Genomic DNA, 18,824 nt, shown 5'->3' with positions numbered 1-18,824 from the left:
CGTAGTATAGCATAACTAACTCATTTCACTCACATGTCACGTAGAGTGAGTGAATAAAAATACCCATTAATGTAGTAAAGCTTTGAAATGTAATATCAGATTAATTGCACCAACAGCTTCACATGGGCTCAGTCTTTAAAACCTTTTTTTATTAAGACCTACTGTCACACTCTGCTTTCACACAAGATCCTGAAGGTTGTCAATCAAATTAGTGTTTCTATACATATGCTTGAAGAAAGCAGGAAAAATAACCCAAACAGTCAAACAGCCCTCATTCACAGGAGCATAACTGCTAAAGAATTCTATTCTCTCTCCACACCCAACACCTGAGTAAAAAAAGCCCTTAAAATATCTGAAAGGTCAAAGATACATCTACAGGGAGAGAGGCCCTTTCTGTGTCTGCCATCTTGATTTCAGGCCTGTTGCCCTTCACTGGTAATTGAGGTGTCACTCAACAGCAGATATTGTAGGTAATAAAACTGCAAGAAAGCAAGCTTGTAATTTTAGACTACTCCAAGTAGCTGACCCAAAGCAGGTAAGGCTTCAGAAGCAGCCTCTCTAAAATTAACTACTCTCGCCTTGTAACTTGTGTAAAACTAGGACTGTGAATGTGTCTTATCTAAAGGTTTTTGGTCAGTCATTGCTACAATTTATAGTAAAAAGCTTATGTTTTTAACTTAGATGAACAATATATTTTTAATTCATATTGTCATGCAAATAATATGGTATCCCATAAGATATGTTTCACATTCAAATTATATTGATATAAGTCTGAAGTCAGGATGCCACTTTTGTACTCTAGTTTACGGGGAGTTTTTATTGCGAGAAATTTTCAACGTGGACAATTACAATATTTTAGTGCATATGTTTTCCCTACTCCCTTTTCCCAGCAGTACAGCATGATGGGTCTGCTACACACATGGGTTTTGTCCACCAGATAAACATGAAAGTTTTCAGGACCAGACTCCAAAGAGAAACTGCTGAGCTCCAGTTCATTTGCAAATTTGACACCATCAGATCAGGATTAAACAAAGACTGTGAATGTCTATCCAACTACAGAAGCAGTTTCTCCTCCCTTGGTGTTCACACCTCAACTGCTAGCAGAGCACCTCACCCTCCCTGATTGAGCTAACCTCGTTATCTCCATACTGATTTATACCTGCCTCTGGAGATTTCCATTACTTGCATCTGAAGAAGTGAGGTTCTTACCCACGAAAGCTTATGCTCCCAATACTTCTGTTAGTCTTAAAGGTGCCACAGGACCCTCTTGCTTTTTATGAAAGTTTTGGTGATTCAAAATCTGTGTGAGCACAGAGTAGGATGTTTGTTTTTTTAATTCATTCCAAGATTGTAAAATTAAACTAAGCAATATGGGGCAGGGACTGTCATTGATTATATGGTTGTATAGCCTGCACCACAATGGAACCTTGACCTAACTGAGGCCTTTCATACTGTTAAACACCCGTGGCTGGCTCACGTGGGCGACTCAGGTTTGTGGGGCTCAGGCTGCAGGACTGTATAATTGCTGTGTAATGACATTTGGGCTCAGGCTGGAGCCTGGGCTCTGGGACCTTCCTCCTTTGCAGAAGGCCTTGGGCTCCATGCAGAAGGAGGCATTGTTATACTTGGACCCAGCAGAAAAGGAGATACAGACTCAGAGGGAGCTGATAAAAATACAGCTGTCCTCTGTGCTTGCTTTATTGTTCAGCTAGCAAAACTGAAAGCAACATGTAAGTAAGGCATTTCTCTGAGGAGGGGGAGGTACTCAAACATTTAAAGGGCGAGGGCATCACATTCCTCCTCCCTACTTTAAAAAGCTTCATATATATATATATATATATATATATATATATATAACATAAAACACTATATAACCCAACAAAAATTGTAGGTGGGCTACTATGGATGCTTAAATTGCAAGAGATTATTCTGCCCTGGAATAGCAATTCATGAACCAAACAATTTATAAATTCAGGTGCACCACTGGTTTTTGCACTCGCTTAGGATAACATGATGATGGCAGTGCAGCAATATCCTGAGCAACAGGATCACTGGCAAGGCATCAACTGGATCTAATATGGAATCAAATGGATCTGGTACCAAAGTTTCTCTCAACAAGTCTTTGAAACTAGGAGTTGTGATGGGAGGAAGTTTGATTAGAAGAACAGAAAGTCCTACTGGAACATCCTTGGACTCCAGTAATGGTCCATATTCAGTTTCCATAAAATACTGTCAGATAGGTGCAACACAAATGAAACAGGTCCCATGCATTTTACAACTTCTCCAGGTACCTACTTCACTCCACAATCATAGTTGTGAGTCCATACTAAGTCCTTGACTTGACAAGAACAATGATACATCTCACATTGTCAATCAATTTGCATATCTTGGGATTTGGTACACTTGAGGCAATATCAGGATGTAGTAGGTCCCAAGAGATATGCAAAGATTGCTTCAAGAAAAGAATTGCAGGTGACCCCTGGGTAGTGGCATGTGGTATGTTCATGTTGCATGTGGTAGACAAGCAAGAAATTGTCCAATTTCTGTGGATGACTCAAAATAAACTTGTTAGCTTTTAAGGCATGATACACAAATTGTGTAAATGGAGATTCTTATGATCCAACACTGTACTCTGTAGTACCATTCCCTTCACAAGGGAACACACATATTCCTTAGAGGTTTCTTTATTGATGTCTGTGCTAGTGATGGGTAACCTAGCTATCAAAAGGAGATAGAACACTTAGTCCAAAGTTTCTTTGAGTTGACGAGAGCTGGGGCATGGCAGGCACAACAGCCCATCAGCATTGTCAATGCTAAGTCACTTTATGGAATTGAATAGTATAGGAATGAGCTTACCGTAGAAATGTCCATCGTTTTATATGAGCAGCAGCTAATGATGGAATTCCATGTTTCAGTTCAAAAATTGAAATGAATGGGTGACGAGCCATCAGCGTGGTAAAATGTCTACCATACAGCTAGGTATGGAACTTCCAAACTCCAAAGATAATACTGAGAGTTTCTCACTCTGTTTGTGCATAGTTCTTCTCAGGTGTAGTGAGTTTTCATGATACAAAGGCAATTGGTTTCTCCATGCCATTAGGAAAAATGTAGGAAAGCACTGAAGCTTATGGTGAAGCAGCACAAGCCATTGCAGTAATAGCGAAGCTGATAACAGTTTCTTTGCTTCCTTAAATGCACATTCACACCCTTTAGTCCACGTCCATTTTTAATTTGCTTGCAACATGTCATCTAATGGCACCAATATTGTCACCAGCTGAGGCAGAAATTTACCATAGTAGTTAAACAGTCCTAAGAATAATCGTAACTGTGACACATTCTCTAGCGGTGGTGCTTCAAGAAGCACTTTCTCTTTCTCTGGCGAGTTCCTTAAGCCCATGGCATCAATTACATGTTCAAGGTATTCAGATGAAAATTTAAAAAACTCACATTTGTCTCAGAGCCCTGGCAACTGACTCAGGTGTGTGGGGCTCAGGGTTAAAAATAGCAGTGTAGATGTTCCCAGTTGGGCTGGAACCTGCGCTCTGAAACCCAGTGAGTTTGGACTCTTCCTAAGCACTCCCTTGTTTGTGATTTTACAATGCAATAAGCACTGTTTATGTCAATAAAAGGTTGATTCCTCTTCCCCTCATCCTTAAAGAATCACAGATATTAGATGTGGAAAAGACCCATTAGGTCACATCTAGTTCATTGGTCATGGCAATATATAATTGTTCCTATAGAACTTTAATAAGTGCCTTATCCGCTTTAGTTTTAAATGATTTTGCTGATGAAGGGAGCTTCCACCATTTCCCTTGGGAAAATGTTCCACAGTTTAAGAACATTTTCCTGTTGTTATGCCTACTTTTTCCTTTGTCGGTTTTATCCCAAGTTTAATTTTGGGTCTGTCACTTAGGAGCTGATTGGCCAGGTATTGGAGTAGCTGGATTCTGGCTGAGCCTTGTACTGCTGCACGTTAGTACTTCCTGCTATGGCTTATGCAGTTTGCCCAACTTTCACACTGATCTTTCGAGGAGAGCTTTCATTGACAACGCAGGCTTTATAGTCTTAGCTCTCAACCTTCTATATTGTCTTTTTCATAACACTATAATAACAGCAGAGTGAACTCAATATATTTATTCACAAAAAGCACCAGTGACTCACGTTTTGTATTGTTCAACTAGCTGTAAATAATAGCCTGCTGTTAAGAGATTTTTCACAAACCTTGAATCTATGAAGAAGTGAATGCCTACATTGTATGTCTATTCAGTCAATGAGCTTGCCTTTAAACGTCCAACCATCTGTCTTTGTATTCTGCAGAGGCTGTGATTTATTTCTTGAGTCACAATGATAAAAATAGTAGGCTGTGAGGCTTGTCGAACCATGACTGAATGGTAATACACAGCACTGTTAGCTACATGCTGTAAAAGAGCAAAGTGTCACAGTTCAGGGCAACTGTATCTCTATTTCCACCCTATGGTCCCTCAAAGGTACCCGCTCTAGGTTCCTGAACCATCACCTCTGTCTCTCTCTCTCTCCTTACTGGGATTTTTCCAAGCTGCACGTTTCCAAGCGGTGTACACTGTGATATTCCCAGCGAACCAGACTGCTTAAACAGGCCAGCATCTCTGCTTTTCATTTTCTTCAACGGCTATGAACAACGTAAGTGCTGGCAGTCAAGAAATTACCACATAGCAAATTTATTCTTAAAGTGAAAGCCTTACAGCAAAAACATATGAGGGGGAAATAAATCAAAATTTCGATATGTATGCAAAAAGCTTGCCAGACGTCACCTGTAAGCTTTATGGGGCCGCAGTAGGCCAAAGTTCTTCCAACCCTTCCCAGGAAGGATGGGAGCCCCTTTGGACAGACGGTCCTGTCCATTTACTGGATAAGAAAGAGGGCTGTGAGTCAGTTTAAACTCAGGCTATTTATCCAAAAGTGTCACTATGTCTGTTGGTCGCTGGAGAATCCAGTTGGAACCAATATATGCAAGGCTGTCCATAAGGCGCTGCTTCACTGGAGGTGTTACAACTTGAGCGAATTGTCCTACTCACCCCCCACTATTCTTAGTTCCTAGCAGAGCTGTGGTCACTAGCCCCCACCATGAAATTACACACAGTCCTTGGCCCACACTAATGCATACGCTTAATACAGTAAGACTACCAAAGGTAGTCCAGGAACTTGCCATATGTGTGGCAAACAGATCCCGGGAAGCCATCTTTTCTAGCATTACCCTTAGAACAGGAACTGAGGCTGCTTGAGCTCAATCTTTGCTGCACTGAAGAATCATAAATGTAAAGATGGAAAAATTATTAAGTACTGAGAAAAATCATTGCAAAATAAAGATAAATGGAAATTTTGCAGTGCGTGTCTATAGAGCAAGTGCCAGGCCTAGCAAAATGAATTCTAATCCTATATTACCAAATGATTAAAATTAGTGAATTAAATGAAGCATGTATCTGTTGTATAAGCTGAGGGGTGGGGAGAGGCAGAGAGAATTCTCAACACAATACAAAGATTTTTTCCCCCAACTGAGCACCAACCGCCATTAAATACATCAATTCTGGCTCACAATATCCCCACTGGGGTCCGTAAGAACTGTGCCTAAATCAGGTGAGCAGGATTTAATCTTTAATGATGTAACTAAAAATCAACCAATAAGAAACCAAATTCTATTGGCAGAAAGGGCAGGAAAGGAAAACTAGAGTTGTAGCAGGTGACCAAACATACAGCAGCAACTTCCTTTCTTGGGAGACTCATTTATTTTTACTATTTCTCTAGTGGTTCATTTTTATATTGGGAAAAGAACTGCAGGATAAAAATTACACCATGCAAGATCAGTTCTAACACCATCCATAAAGTGGTGTTTTCTATTTGCAGGGCCATAAAAAATAGAAATGTACAATTTAGTGTTATATACATATATATATATATATATATAGAGAGAGAGAGAGAGAGAGAGAGAGATTGCTCATTACAGCAAGGGGTTAGTAGTACTGTCAGGCAGATGGCCAGGTTCTGCCCACTGCGCCACATGGATAGTTCATGTCTATACTATTTGTACTTCAACCACATTGAAACACAATCCACTTGTCCTCTGCCATTCTTTGAGGGGATGCTACTTGTGGGCTGTTGAATTCAAGCCATCTGAATAAGGTTTATTTAAGTGTTTGAGTACAGTAGAACCTCAGAGTTATGAACCCCTGGGGACTGAAGGTTGTTCATAACTCAAATGTTTGTAACATTGAACAACACATTATGGTTCTTTCAAAAACGCTTACAAATGTTCATTGACTTAATACAGCTTTGAAACTTTACTATGCAGAAGAAAAATGCTGCTTTTAGCCCTTTTAATTTAAATGAAACAAACACAGAAACAGTTTCCTTATCTTGTCAAATCCTGCCTGAGCCCAACCATCTACATAGTGATTTTCAGCCCTGCAGCCCAAGACCCGCAAGCCCAAGTTAGGTGACCCGTGCCAGCCGTGGCCATGCTGTGGGTCTTTTATCCTTGTGTAGATGTATGGCATATAATCTACGGTAAACACTTTTCACAAAACGAGCACTCTGTATCAGAACTCTCAGACCTCATTCTCTAAGGAAATCTGCACAACACTTTCAAAAGATAAGCTGAGAGTTTAAATTCATAACTTTGCTAGATACTAAAAATCATGGACTGAATAGAGACACTGGCTTATCACAATATCTATGGCTTATCACAACAATCTATAACCCCCACATACACACCCAAAACTTCCTTTTGCCCCCCACTCTCTTCCTTTCCTCCCTGTGACTGGAGGGTGGTTAACAGGCCCCTTCATCTTGACTGGGCCCTTGAAATATGTGTTAACTACTCATGCTAAACAATTTGTTCCACTTTATATTTTAGCTGTGACACTCCAAGTATGTTTCCCAGACCAGAAAAAAGAGCTCTGTTTAAGCTTGAGCGCTTTACTCTCTCACCAACAGAAGTAAGTCCAATAAAAAATGTTACCTCACCCACTTTGTCTCTCTAACATCCTGGGACCAAACAGAGGTGTAGCCACGGGTGGGCCTGAGTGGGCCGCGACCCACCCACTTACCATACAGGCCCACCCAACTTTGAGAAGGGGTGGAGTGCTGCCACAGCAGCCTGGAGCGTCACTTGGGCACCTGAAATCCAGGACAAAGCGATGCACCCACCCTTTAAAAAGCTACACGCCAGCAGCTCTGCCTTGTCATTTTCTGAGTCGTCCCAGGCGTGTGCCCAGCTCAGCAGGTGAACAGGGCCGGCTCCAGGCACCAGACAAGAAAGCACATGCCTGGGGTGGCACATTGTAAGGGGCAGCATTCCAGCCAATCTTGGGGCGGCACATTCCGGCCGGCCTGCTATGGTTCTTTTTTTTTTTTCTTTGGCAGCCCAGTCCACAGCTCCGGAGCCCCCAGCCGGCTCCCTGCGCTCTGCCAGTCCCAGCCCAGCCCTGCAGGGGCACAGACCCCAGCCCGGGGGGCAGGAACTAGCGATCCCTGCCACTCACCGTGCCACCGGGCTACCCGGGACGTGCCACTCACCGCCGCCTGCACCGGCCTCTGCCTCCCGCGCCGCTCTGAGCCCAGCCCAGCCAAGCTCCTTTAAAGAAGCGGCTGAGCCAGCACCTCCTGCAGCCCCTGGGGGCTCTGCCTGCCTGACCGGGAGAGGCACCCCAAGGCCGGCTGCGAGCGGGCTGCAGAGCCTGGATGCCCACGGGCGGAGGGAGTGGGCGGGCATCACCCTTTACCCTGCTGCGAGCCTCCTTGACCGCCCTCCCCGCGCTCCCTGCAGCTGCCCTTTTTGCTTGGGGTGGCAAAAAAGCTAGAGCCAGCCCTGCAGGTGAAGCCCTGTGGAAGAGGGTGTGGCATTGGTGGAGATGCTGAGCTAGCACAGTCTGTCATTGCCCGTCCATCCAAAAGTCGCAGCTCACCCAAATTTCCACTCCTAGCTATGCCACGGGAACCAACATGGCTACAGCAACTCTGCATATAAAGAGAGGAAGAAAATGTGCAACTTGAACTGAACAAAAAGGGCACTGGCTAGTAAAATGAGACAAGCGGAGAGCAATGGTGCCCTTTCAGATATTTCTTTAGAGGCGGGGCAAATTCCAGTCCCCGCCCTGCCAGCAGGGACTCTATTCAAGTGCCCACTTGTTCCCCCACTCTGCTTCCTCCTCCTGCAAGAACCCTGGGTCTACCTCTCTCCTGCTCACACAGCCCATGAGCTAGTGCCACCAGGAGTCAAGTTCTTAGCGAACCCCCTGAACTCCACCGTATGGGAACAGACTCACAATACCATTTGGCCCAGCCACCCATCTGTACGGAGGAGCGGCCAGGTCAAAGTTCAATGGCATTGTAACCAAACGCCCAGTGCAATGTTATGGACCACTCTAGCAGCAGCTGTACTGATTAGTAGGGGGCCTTTGTTTACAAGTGTCAGGCCGTGACCCCCCCTGGCTCCACAGCCTATGGAACTTTGAGCAGGTATAAAAACCTGGGCGGGGGTGAGGGCACACCTTCATTGGCACCACTGCAGAGAACTAAGAGGAAGCTGAACTGGGGAAAGCCATAGAAGAAAGTGTGTGAGAGTGAGTAAGAGAGAGAGAGAGTATTAGAACATTTCAAAATGTTGACAGAAAAGACTATTGGGAATTTTTAAATTGTTTTTAATATGTTTTGTGATGAGCTCCAATTAATGTAGATATTACATAGACTCACCCACACCCACTGTAGTTAGGGTTTTGTGGCTCTTTTTCAAATTGTAAAATTAGGCTTGTGAGGAAAGACAGGTTTGGCCTCCACTTGTCTATAGGGTGTGGTCAAAGTGAAACTTCCTGACACATTTCTCCATACTGTGCAACAGATGAAGATATTCACCATCTTTGGAAACATTTTCATTCTATGTGAGTGCAAGTGAGAAAAGGAATTAGCATTCTGTGGCTCAGCTAGCTGTAGCCAAGAGTGGCAGGCTTCCAAATAAGGATGGTCGTTTGATTGTCACTTTAGAGAAGAATCCTTGCCGTAAGAATTAATATAAAGGGCAAAATTCAGAGGTGATGTGTAAGGCTGAGTAAACTAGACAGACCCTTTATGGTCCCTTAGGCTAGCTCGTGCCTCAATTGACATGCATGTACAGAAGCATAAGGTGGTATAAGGTGCTCCTTACTCCTCTCTGCAGACTACCCATATTGCGCGTTACAATGTGAGGGGGCAAGCAGCCTTTATGGAGCCACTTTTCTCTCTCCAGCACAAGTCAGTGTGTAAAGCAGAGTTTTAGTTCTCCCTTTGCCCACCCTGATTTGGCCATCACAGCAGAGCAGCATGGCCACCAGTAATCTCCATGCTTGGTGCTTGCAATTTACTAGAACAAGTTTTCTCAAGAGATTTTTTTTCTGAACATGGCACTTTGCAGAATTGGCCCTGTGTCTGCATCCCACAAATGAAATCAGCCAAGACTGAAACTAGCATCTATTATGAGTTAGGGTATGTCTACACAAGGATGAAAGACTTGTGGCATGGATGCAGCTGGCCTGGGTCAGCTGACTGGGGTTTGTGGGGCTAAAAATCACTGTGTAGATGTTTGCGCTCGGGCTGGACCCCAAGCTGTGGTATCCTCCACCCTCACAGGATCCCAGAGCTCAGGCTCCAGCACAAGCCTGAACATCTACGCAGCTATTTTTCAGCCCCAGAGCCTGAGCCCTGCAAGCCTGAGTCAGCTGACCCAGGCCAACCATTATTGCTCTCTGTGTAGACATACCCTTAATGGCAGTTCTTCTGCCAGGCCACTCAAAAGGAAGTCTCCTTTATTATTATTTATCAGTAGTGTGGCAGAGTTTATGAGCCCTGCTCATGGAACAGGGCCTCATTGTGCTAGATGCTAGACAAACACAGAGCAAAAAGACAGTCCCTGCCCCAAAGTGCTTCCATCCTCTCTGACACGCTAGCAGGGTCTCTTTAAGACGGTTTCAGCCTCTCTGCCAATCTTACAGAAGGTGTAATAGAGAATTGCAACAGAACATTTACAGCCAGGGATCATTATAATTCAAACATGAGACCAACCTCGAATCCTGAGTCATTAACTCAACCTTGTTATTTATATCCATAATGGTTCCTCGGAGCAGCCCTGAGAAATTCACAACTTTTGTTTCAGGGAATTTTACACAAAGCTTTCACAAGCATACCCACTATCACTTTCCCTCACCTCACCCGACCCCTAAAAGGAAAAACATTTCACATTATTTCCAGTTGCTACAAATTTACTATTTTCTCATCAGAAACATATGAACATGGAATTTTTGCATTTTCGTTAGCCAGAAGCTACCAGCACTCAATAATGGACCCATTTTCACAAGAAAATGTGCCAGGTTATGCTAACAATTGTATGGAAATGGGCTAATTTTTGAGATTTTAAATGCATTTTAATGACTTTTGAGTAGTGTTACACCAATGTTACAGAGTTGTTACTCCTCAACTCTCCAAGACCGTCTAAAATTGTGGATAATATTTAAAAGAATCAAGTAGGAAAAACGACAGTGATTTCTCAGGTTAGTTCAGGGATTAGCCTGCTGACTCCTGCAGAACATTCTACAGCGGGTGTGGCTAGCAAATACACACTTGCTGCGTTACCAAAATAGTTATTGTGTATTGCATATGATTATGAATAATAAAGTAAGCCGAAAAATTAATCTATTTGTGGTTTTGTGAGATGCTTATCACCATAATATTTAAATTGAAACCTACTGTACTGTAGCTATGTGGTGAGTCTAGTTTCAAATTGATACTCATTATATTCACTTTTCATTTGATCATTGCTCCCACTCATACCCTCTCGGCAATGATTCTGTGGGTACTTGAAATAGATATTCTTTTGAAACAGAAGGAATTTCAGGATCTACCTGTTGTGTCTGGCAGCAGAGGAGGTGTGCATTTGCTAGCCACACCTCCTATAGTATGTGCTGCAGCAGCTGGATGATTAATAGCTATTTTCTATTAATGATAGATGTTTAAGGTGGACCAAAATACCTATAGCTTAATGAAGAAAAATGCTGATTAAATGGGCTTGATTCATTTCCAGTTTTATTTACCCCTTCACACAAAACAAGCACCTTCTTTTTTGAAATGCTCATCTAGTGGCCCCCAACTCTTATTTCATGGGAACCTGATGAAGCATATTAGTTGGCCCACCAGGGCCTGGGTTTTAATCTCTGCAGTCCTCCAAGGCCACTGCTGTTCCAGATGATCTTGTTAAAGTATGTACTATGCCTGTGGCGGGATACGATTAGGAAGCCAAACTTTTTTATGTTCTTCAGCCACAAAGCTCATATTGCCTTTGCCATTTTGTAACAAAACCACAATTATCACAGGCTGATTTTGACAGAAATTCAAGACTGCTCAATAAAAACGATGAGTTGAAAGCTCATGTAGACTGGCTGCCAGACACAACAGGGCTGTGAATAGCACAGTCTGTGTTCAGCAGAAATAGTCATTTTCAGATTAGGCTTGCTTGCCTATCTAATCAGATTTTCTGCCCTTTTTTTTTATCCATATTATTAGGTTCTTTTTACATGTTCAGCTTAGGGTTTAATAGTAACCAGCGGCTCGCACTAAATAACCTCTTAGGTGGCTACTCAGCACAGGAAACTATTTGTTAGGCATCTTCTAAGTGATGATTCCCAGCTTTTCAGAAAACTATGCCACTTTTTCACCAGAAAAAGCCCACAGCTGAACCGGTCTGCTGTCTCCTTATCCTTCCCCATCCCTGCATCTAGAAACTTCCTCACACCCTTCCCCAGTAGCTAGTAACCAATTTGTCTCCCTTCTGTTTACCATTGACTCCTGCTGTCCCTTTTCATGTCGCTTCCCACCCACCCTTGATGAATTTGAAGTCCAGCTGCTTCTCTGGGCCCCAGAGATACATCTACCTGCCTTCTCATACAAAGCCTTTGCAGTTCTCCATGTGCACACACATAATGTAGCGTGGCTTGCTCCCCACCAGGAGTCATCAAATGGCAGAATGTTCAGAGGAAGCAGCGCTGCCAGTGGAAAGGGTGGGGCTCAGAGCAGCAGTGAGGAGACGCAAGACTATTTACGTGAAGGTGTTTGACTTCACACTACTGTGAGTTCTCTTCTGTGTGGACATTCAGGACCTTTGAGGCTGGATGGCCTTTCCCCTTCCACTCTGTTACCAGCAAATACCAGCTTTGAGGCCAAGGGCTGGAAAACTCCATGAGGCAGGAATAACAAACAAATCGCTTACTGGAAAGTCAATAGCTAAGTTGAAAGAAGCAAATCTACTTTTGTATATTAAAAGGTGTAAAATATGGGTTGACTAAAGCTAGGCAGGAAACTGTTTTCCCAGCCTGTGAGAATCTTTGAGATTTCAAAAATATTTCCCATCCCAAATCAGGACAAAAAGGCAAAAATCTCAAAAATGTGTATGAACCGAAAAAAATCTGAAAAAATTAAGATTGGGTCAATCAAGACTTTGATTTTTGAGACTTTCAAAATGTTTTGTATTGATTTTGATCTTTTATTTTTATTTACTTTTTTATACATTAACTTAAAGTTCTAAACAAAAAGTCATTTGAACCAAAAAAAATGGAAGTTTTATTTAGAAAATGTTGAAGTGGGACATTTACACACTTCCAACCCACTTTCAAAAATATTGGAAATGTGAAAATCATTGAAATGCCCCTTTCCCACAAACAGTTTAAATTTTAACAAATCAGCATTTTCCAAGAAAAAAGTGTCACAGAAAAATTCTCAGCTAGCACTAGTGTTACCAAAGTTCTGTTATTAATGGGTCAGGTCCTTCCCCTACATTTTCATAACCACCGAGGGGGCAGGGACTGTCCTGATGGTGCCATTCACTCTATAAGGTTTTTCTTGCACAGTTTGTTCTGTAACCTTCCATTGAAGGAGAAGGTTTGGCTTCCCATAGAAGAAAGCAAGGGTCTGACCCACACATCTTTGACATGCTCATAGTTACTGCAAACTGCATGGAACATAAGGCCATGTACAAGAACAGTTGCAAGTTGGTGATGTCCATTAGCTTCAATTAACTGCTGAGATTCCCTTAAAACAAAGGTGCTTCACTGCATCAATTGCAATTCTTTGTTCTTTTCAGTAAGACTTAAAATATCATTTCAGGAGGTGCATGACTGTGGAATCACTGTGGATTCTTACTATGAAAAACTAACAGGATTATGAGACTGAAATTTCATGCGACCGGATGTCACGCTTCATCGAGAAGGTAATCTCTAATTCTAAACCTGCAGAGCCCAACAGGCAGGAAAAGCTTTAGGAAAAGTAATATGTGCTACTGAGTTTAACTTTGGCGAAAGTATTTTAAAAAAATAATACCCTATTGTTTCATTTTATAATGGGAAATTCGTACAAAGCTACGGAGAGACAATTTATTATGTATGCCTATGCAAGAATGGCAACATTACCTTTTAGAGAACAGGACTGATTTGGGGCATGCTTTCAGAAAGACATGAACTTTAATAAGGCCCCAGCTCAATGAGGTCATATGCACTCCCTAACTTTAGTATGTGTGACTAGTCACGTTGAAGCCAATGAGTTTAAAGTTAGGCATGTGCTGAATTGGAGCCTAAGGAAGGAGCAAGGCCCTTTGCTATTCTATTGTTCACGTGAACGTTCTCCAAGTATTGTATATTTTATTTTCCAGTTCTTTTTAATGTCACTCAGTGACATTCTGTTTGTTCTAAGTATAGTAATGCTTGAAATGAAAGTCTATATTTAGGATGTGAATAACACTGTGTGTGAACACTAAAGGCTGGTAGGTGCCCATGCTACAACAATGCATTAATAATGAACAGTATGTGGAAACTGGAGTTTCTGTGGAACATGATGCAAAGCAGAATCTTTGTAGGAAACAGGAAATGCCACTGAAAGGAGATAATACTTTATCATTGTACTAGTTGACCTAGAATTTCATAGCCATTTGGGGTGGGAATAATAAAAGACTCATCATGGGGCTACCTCCCTTAGTTTTAACTTTACCAGGCTATAACACTGTTTGATGCAGGTGTAAACATCACGCTAGAACTTAGGAAAGTGACCTGTTGCTCAGGAATTTGGCCTGATACTATTAACAACATGTTACACCTCTGTAGTCCGTTCCACCCTTCTCAAATCACTTTGCAAACAGTCAGTTAAATATCACAACAGACACTTTTTGCAAAACATATTCAGTTAGTCAAAACCCCAATTTTCTGTTAGAAAAACTTGATGGAATATTTTGCACCACCCCTGATGTCCAACCGATTGCTATAATTGACTTTAATGAATTAGATAAAGTAGCAAATACCAGCCTCACGTGGTCTGTGGGTAGGATTTCTTTTCTAGACACAACAAATAGAGCTTTAACAGTTATGAAAGCTGAGATTTTTGGTAGAGAGGAGTACACTGCACAATTTTCTGCTTTTCTGTCTGCTTGAACAATATGGGGCACGTTATGTGGTTTATAGCAGCATCCATTTTAAGCAGCTACAAGGATTCAACGGCAGATGACACTCACCCTCACAAGTGCAAGGATATTTTTAAAGGCAAACCCCTAGAAATACATGATTTAGAGATAAAATTGCCCAGTCAGAATGGGAAATTCAACCCAATCCAGAGGACCTGAACAAAACCCAGAGGGCCAACTTCTCTGCTGATGTAAATCAGTATAGCTCCAAGTGTGCATGCTAAAAACTTTGCAGCCCTAGCTGAGACTGAACAGAAGCTTTTGGATGATGTTGTAATACACAGATCTCTCTTTAAAATTCATAGTTTTAATCTAACTCATTCACCAGTGAATTCTGTACTACCACTTAGGGGTTTAAGAAACGATTAATACAATATGGGAAAGGAATCAGTCAAGACATTGATGGTGGAATTATTGTATCTCACTGTTCCATTTAATGATTTTTGTAATGCTAATAGGACCAGTGAATTGTGGGATGACAGGCTTCCCTCTGTTGTGCTGTATGAAGAAATGTGTTACAAACTAAGTCAGTCCCCTGTGCTGGGTGTGAGGGGGAGAGGGAAATGTCTGGTGGTAGGATGCTATAAGCCTCAAATCCCCCAGAAGCAGCAGGCTCACAACATATACAAGGTGTGCTACACCCTATGCATGGATCAGAAACAAGGTGAGAGGTGTCATCCACAAAGAACTGTGATGTTGCAGAACACAGGAAAGGGGCATCTAAAGTTATGGCAGCCATAGCTTGTCATGCAATGTGACTCAACTACTGAGCATTCTCTAGAGAGAGGAAAGAAACATCAGGGAACCACACACAGAACAGACATGGCAAAGGTGCAGAGGGGGACATGCAATGATGGTCCACAGCTATAACTCTTTGCATGCACATGAAATTGTGACATCCACGCATGTACTTTCAGGGGCTGCACTAAAGGTAGGCATTGGTTTGTGGAATATTCACTGGTTCTTCTAGTTTACATGTCTTCTTGTAACCCGACTTTCTGCACAGCTGTGGACGTGCCGCAACGTGATTGTCCTTTGTACATTTTGGCATCTCTAGCCACCTACCGCACTGTTTTGTGTGGGAAGGCACCAAGCAGCTCTGAATACAAAAAAATCACACAAGAAAAATGACTTGGCTCAACATCGTTATGAATTGTCCAAATCATAGTCCCCTGGGGTAAGTTTTTGTTTTTAATACTCTGTTATTTGCATATAGCAACAAAATAATTTCTAATAAGTTTTCACAGTTTGAACTTTAGCTCTATTTAAATAGAGCTTCATTTACATTCTGCACTATCCATCTTATAATGCAAATCGCTTTATCCTAATTAAAATCTGATTCATTTCTACTTTCTGTGAGTTATGCAAAGTTTGCAAAAGAGCAGAGTTAAATAAACCAGCTTATTCAAGCTACCTTCACCAGTTTTATTTAGAATGACTGTTGTATTTCTGTGGGGTGGGGGGGTTAAGACTTGGGGCATGGTAAATTTGATGTACCCCTAGAGATCTACACCAGCTGGAGGAGTGCTGTTGTCATACCAGTATTCAAAAAGGATGATTGAGGGAACTATAGGCTGATTAGCCTGACATCAGTCCCAACAAAATAACGGAAAAACTGATATGGGATTAAGTTACTAAATAATTAAAGGCTAGTGATATAACTAATACCAGTCAACGTGATTTTGTGGACAGCAGATCTTGTCAAACCAACTGGATTTCATTCTTTGATGAAATTACAAGTTTGGTTGCTAAGGATACCTGTGTAGATATAATATACTTAGCCCTGGTCTACCCTACGGGGTTAGGTCAAATTTAGGCGCGTTAGGTCGATTTAAAAATGACCGTGTCCACACAACCAACCCCGTTCTGTCGACCTAAAGGGCTCTTAAAATTGACTTCTGTACTCCTCCCCAGCGAGGGGAGTAGCACTAAAATCGACCTTGCTGGGTCGAATTTGGGGTAGTGCGGACGCAAATCTACGGTATTGGCCTCCAGGAGCTATCCCAGAGTGCTCCATTGTGACTGCTGTGGACAGCACTTTGAACTCAGATGCACTAGCCAGGTATACAGGAAAAGCCCCAGGAACTTTTGAATTTCATTTCCTGTTTGGGCAACGTGGCGAGCTCAGCAGCACGGGTGACCATGTAGTCCCAGAATCGCAAACGAGCTCCAGCATGGAGCGAAAGGGAGACACTGGATCTGATTGCTGTATGGTGAGAAGAATCTGTGCAGGCAGAACTCCGATCCAAAAGAAGAAATGCAAATATATTTGCCAAAATCTCACAGGGCATGTTGGACAAAGGCTACACCAGGGATACACAGCAGTGCCACGTGAAAGTTAAGGAGCTCAGGCAAGCCTACCAAAAGACAAAGGAGGCAAATGGTCGCTCCGGGTCATTGCCCCACACATGCCGCTTCTATGAACAGCTGCATGGCATTCTAGGTGGGGATCCTACCACTATCCCAGGACACTTGCAAGGGAGGAGTCTCACGGAACACGGAGGAGGATTTTGCGGATGAGGAAGAGGAGGAGGAGGAGAATGTGCAGCAGCCAAGTGGTGAATCCGTTCTCCCAAGCAGCCAGGAACTTTTCATCAACCTGGAGCCAATACCTTCCCAAGGCGGGATTTCCCAACCCTGAAGCTGGAGAAGGCACCTCTGGTGAGATCACATTTGTAACTACAGTACAGGGTTTAAAAGCAATAGTGTTCATGATCACCTGGTTGAAATAGGGGAATTTTTATAAGGGAACAGTAAAAGGACCCCGTTCATGCTGGGCTGTTTGTGCTTGGCTAAAAGGGATCATCCCAGAGAATAGCCACTCGGTGGGGTGGCGGTAGCTGTGTGCTGCACATCTACCTGAATACTGCAGTCCCTCCTTTTAAATGTGAAACCCAACCCATTGCTTGCTCTGGGAAAGGGCGGGGGGCTGCAGTTTGAAAACATTCCCACATATTATGAAGGCGTAAGAAGCCAACCCAATTTTACTCTCCCTTTTTATCTCCCCCCAGGTGCAAATGTTTCTACGCTCTCCTATTATCCCCGTCTCTGCGGTTATCGCAGATTAGAAAGCAAAAAAACCACACTCACAATGACATGTTTTCTGAGCTGATGCAGTCCAGGATAGGGCACAGCTCAATGCATGGAGGCATTCAGTGCCAGAGGTCAGGAAAGAATTGAGTGAGCATGAAGAGCGGAGGCAGGATGCGATGCTGAGGCTAATGGGGGAGCAAACAGACATGCTGAAGCGTCTGGTGGGGGAGCAAACGGACATGATGAAGCGCGTGTTGGAGCTGCAGGAAAGCTAACAAGAGCACAGACCCCTGCTACATCCACTGTATAACCACCGACCCTCCTCCCCATGTTACATAGCCTCCTCACCGAGACACCCAAGAACGCAGATGGGGCGACTCCGAGCACCCAGCCACTCCACTCCAGAGGATGGCCCAAACAACAGAAGGCTGTCATTCAAGCAGTTTGATTTGTAGTGTGGCTACAATAAACAATGTGGGCTTGTCCTTGACTCCTCCCCCACCCCACCCGGGCTACCTTGTCTGTTATCTAATTTTTTTTTAATTATTAAAGAAAGAATGCATGGTTTCAAAACAATAGCTACTTTATTTCGAAGGGGGGAGGGTGGTTGGCTTACAGGGAATTAAAATCAACAAAGGGGGCAGGTTTGCATCAAGGAGAAACACACACAACTGTCACATTGAAGCCTGGCCAGTCATGAAACTGGTTTTCAAAGCCTCTCTGATGCGCAGTGCGCCTAGCTGTGCTCTTCTAATCGCCCTGGTGTCTGGCTGCTCATAATCGGATCCCAGGCAATTTGCCTCAAACTCCCCGCCATAAACGTCTCCCCCTTACTCTCACAGATATTATGAAGCACACAGCAAGCAGCAATAACAATGGGAATGTTGGTTGCGCTGAGGTCTGACCTAGTCAGCAAACAGCACCAGCTTAAACGTCCAAAGGTGCATTCTACCATCATTCTGCACTTGCTCAGTCTATAGTTGAACTGCTCCTTACTATTGTCCAGGCTGCCTGTGTAAGGCTTCATGAGCCATGGGTGCAAGGGGTAGGCTGGGTCCCCAAGGATAACTATTGGCATTTCAACATCCCCAATGGTAATTTTCTGGTCTGGGAAGTAAGTCACTTCTTGCAGATGCTCAAACAGCCCGGAGTTCCTAAAGATGCGAGCATCGTGCACCTTTCCCAGCCATCCCACGTTGATGTTGGTGAAATGTCCCTTGTGATCCACCAGTGCTTGCAGCACCATTGAGAAGTACCCTTGTGGTTTATGTACTGGTTGGCAAGGTGGTCC

The 18,824-nt window shown here is 43.1% G+C and overlaps 1 long non-coding RNA gene across 1 annotated transcript; it reads left to right on the top strand.

Moving 5' to 3' along the window:
* Nucleotides 1-1,946: 1,946 nt before the first annotated feature.
* Nucleotides 1,947-18,091, top strand: LOC135974327 (uncharacterized). Its single transcript, XR_010591562.1, has 3 exons — nt 1,947-13,261; nt 15,507-17,161; nt 17,512-18,091. It is a non-coding gene; the product is annotated as an uncharacterized LOC135974327 (long non-coding RNA).
* The last annotated feature ends 733 nt before the right edge of the window (nt 18,092-18,824 follow it).

This window comes from Chrysemys picta, chromosome 11 (genome assembly GCF_011386835.1).
Source record: "Chrysemys picta bellii isolate R12L10 chromosome 11, ASM1138683v2, whole genome shotgun sequence".
Lineage (NCBI taxonomy): Eukaryota > Metazoa > Chordata > Testudines > Emydidae > Chrysemys > Chrysemys picta.
This window is presented reverse-complemented; position numbering and strand designations above follow the sequence as displayed.